Source organism: Pseudophryne corroboree, chromosome 8 (genome assembly GCF_028390025.1).
Source record: "Pseudophryne corroboree isolate aPseCor3 chromosome 8, aPseCor3.hap2, whole genome shotgun sequence".
Taxonomy (NCBI): domain Eukaryota; kingdom Metazoa; phylum Chordata; class Amphibia; order Anura; family Myobatrachidae; genus Pseudophryne; species Pseudophryne corroboree.
The window spans coordinates 167,114,086-167,117,832 of record NC_086451.1 but is presented as its reverse complement, the minus strand read 5'-3'; positions in this window follow the sequence as shown (position 1 = coordinate 167,117,832).

The window sequence follows — 3,747 nt, the reverse complement described above, 5'->3', positions numbered from 1 at the left end:
AGAATTAAAATTTTAAAGCCTCCTGTTAGTGCTTCATCTACACGTTATAGCCCTGAATTTTCCAATGCCTATCTCTTTGCAAAAGAGAGATATCGGCAAGGAAAAGCTATATTGTACCTTGGCATTTTTCTCCCAAACGAAGGACACTAGAATGAAAATGTTAAAGCCTCCTGTTAGTGCTTCATCTACACGTTATAGCCCTGAATTTTCCAATGTCTATCTCTTTGCAAAAGAGAGATATCGGCAAGGAAAAGCTATATTGTACCTTTGCATTTTTCTCCCAAACGAAGGACACTAGAATTAAAATTGTAAAGCCTCCTGTTAGTGCTTCATCTACACGTTATAGCCCTGAATTTTCCAATGCCTATCTCTTTGCAAAAGAGAGATATCGGCAAGGAAAAGCTATATTGTACCTTGGCATTTTTCTCCCAAACGAAGGACACTAGAATGAAAATTTTAAAGCCTCCTGTTAGTGCTTCATCTACACGTTATAGCCCTGAATTTTCCAATGCCTATCTCTTTGCAAAAGAGAGATATCGGCAAGGAAAAGCTGTATTGTACCTTTGCATTTTTCTCCCAAACGAAAGACACTAGAATGAAAATTTTAAAGCCTCCTGTTAGTGCTTCATCTACACTTTATAGCCCTGAATTTTCCAATGCCTATCTCTTTGCAAAAGAGAGATATCGGCAAGGAAAAGCTGTATTGTACCTTTGCATTTTTCTCCCAAACGAAAGACACTAGAATGAAAATTTTAAAGCCTCCTGTTAGTGCTTCATCTACACGTTATAGCCCTGAATTTTCCAATGCCTATCTCTTTGCAAAAGAGAGATATCGGCAAGGAAAAGCTGCATTGTACCTTTGCATTTTTCTCCCAAACGAAAGACACTAGAATGAAAATTTTAAAGCCTCCTGTTAGTGCTTCATCTACACGTTATAGCCCTGAATTTTCTAATGCCTATCTCTTTGCAAAAGAGAGATATCGGCAAGGAAAAGCTATATTGTACCTTTGCATTTTTCTCCCAAACGAAGGACACTAGAATTAAAATTTTAAAGCCTCCTGTTAGTGCTTCATCTACACGTTATAGCCCTGAATTTTCCAATGCCTATCTCTTTGCAAAAGAGAGATATCGGCAAGGAAAAGCTATATTGTACCTTGGCATTTTCTCCCAAACGAAGGACACTAGAATGAAAATGTTAAAGCCTCCTGTTAGTGCTTCATCTACACGTTATAGCCCTGAATTTTCCAATGCCTATCTCTTTGCAAAAGAGAGATATCGGCAAGGAAAAGCTGCATTGTACCTTGGCATTTTTCTCCCAAACGAAGGACACTAGAAAGAAAATTTTAAAGCCTCCTGTTAGGCCATCATCTACACGGCATAGCCCTGAATTTTCCAATGCGCAGCTCTTTGCAAAAGAGAGATATTGGCAAGGAAAAGCTGTCTTGTACCTTTGCATTTTTCTCCCAAACGAAGGACACTAGAAAGAAAATTTTAAAGCCTCCTGTTAGGCCATCATCTACACGGCATAGCCCTGAATTTTCCAATGCGCAGCTCTTTGCAAAAGAGAGATATTGGCAAGGAAAAGCTGTCTTGTACCTTTGCATTTTTCTCCCAAACGAAGGACACTAGAATGAAAATTTTAAAGCCTCCTGTTAGTGCTTCATCTACACGTTATAGCCCTGAATTTTCCAATGCCTATCTCTTTGCAAAAGAGAGATATCGGCAAGGAAAAGCTGTATTGTACCTTTGCATTTTTCTCCCAAACGAAAGACACTAGAATGAAAATTTTAAAGCCTCCTGTTAGTGCTTCATCTACACGTTATAGCCCTGAATTTTCCAATGCCTATCTCTTTGCAAAAGAGAGATATCGGCAAGGAAAAGCTGCATTGTACCTTTGCATTTTTCTCCCAAACGAAAGACACTAGAATGAAAAATTTAAAGCCTCCTGTTAGTGCTTCATGTACACGTTATAGCCCTGAATTTTCCAATGCCTATCTCTTTGCAAAAGAGAGATATCGGCAAGGAAAAGCTGCATTGTACCTTTGCATTTTTCTCCCAAACGAAGGACACTAGAATGAAAATTTTAAAGCCTCCTGTTAGTGCTTCATCTACACGTTATAGCCCTGAATTTTCTAATGCCTATCTCTTTGCAAAAGAGAGATATCGGCAAGGAAAAGCTATATTGTACCTTTGCATTTTTCTCCCAAACGAAGGACACTAGAATTAAAATTTTAAAGCCTCCTGTTAGTGCTTCATCTACACGTTATAGCCCTGAATTTTCCAATGCCTATCTCTTTGCAAAAGAGAGATATCGGCAAGGAAAAGCTATATTGTACCTTGGCATTTTTCTCCCAAACGAAGGACACTAGAATGAAAATGTTAAAGCCTCCTGTTAGTGCTTCATCTACACGTTATAGCCCTGAATTTTCCAATGTCTATCTCTTTGCAAAAGAGAGATATCGGCAAGGAAAAGCTATATTGTACCTTTGCATTTTTCTCCCAAACGAAGGACACTAGAATTAAAATTGTAAAGCCTCCTGTTAGTGCTTCATCTACACGTTATAGCCCTGAATTTTCCAATGCCTATCTCTTTGCAAAAGAGAGATATCGGCAAGGAAAAGCTGTATTGTACCTTTGCATTTTTCTCCCAAACGAAAGACACTAGAATGAAAATTTTAAAGCCTCCTGTTAGTGCTTCATCTACACGTTATAGCCCTGAATTTTCTAATGCCTATCTCTTTGCAAAAGAGAGATATCGGCAAGGAAAAGCTATATTGTACCTTTGCATTTTTCTCCCAAACGAAGGACACTAGAATTAAAATTTTAAAGCCTCCTGTTAGTGCTTCATCTACACGTTATAGCCCTGAATTTTCCAATGCCTATCTCTTTGCAAAAGAGAGATATCGGCAAGGAAAAGCTATATTGTACCTTGGCATTTTTCTCCCAAACGAAGGACACTAGAATGAAAATGTTAAAGCCTCCTGTTAGTGCTTCATCTACACGTTATAGCCCTGAATTTTCCAATGCCTATCTCTTTGCAAAAGAGAGATATCGGCAAGGAAAAGCTGCATTGTACCTTGGCATTTTTCTCCCAAACGAAGGACACTAGAATGAAAATTTTAAAGCCTCCTGTTAGTGCATCATCTACACGTTATAGCCCTGAATTTTCCAATGCCTATCTCTTTGCAAAAGAGAGATATCGGCAAGGAAAAGCTGCATTGTACCTGTGCATTTTTCTCCCAAACGAAGGACACTAGAATGAAAATGTTAAAGCCTCCTGTTAGTGCTTCATCTACACGTTATAGCCCTGAATTTTCCAATGCCTATCTCTTTGCAAAAGAGAGATATCGGCAAGGAAAAGCTATATTGTACCTTTGCATTTTTCTCCCAAACGAAGGACACTAGAATTAAAATTGTAAAGCCTCCTGTTAGTGCTTCATCTACACGTTATAGCCCTGAATTTTCCAATGCCTATCTCTTTGCAAAAGAGAGATATCGGCAAGGAAAAGCTATATTGTACCTTGGCATTTTTCTCCCAAACGAAGGACACTAGAATGAAAATTTTAAAGCCTCCTGTTAGTGCTTCATCTACACGTTATAGCCCTGAATTTTCCAATGCCTATCTCTTTGCAAAAGAGAGATATCGGCAAGGAAAAGCTGCATTGTACCTTGGCATTTTTCTCCCAAACGAAGGACACTAGAATGAAAATTTTAAAGCCTCCTGTTAGTGCTTCATCTACACGTTAT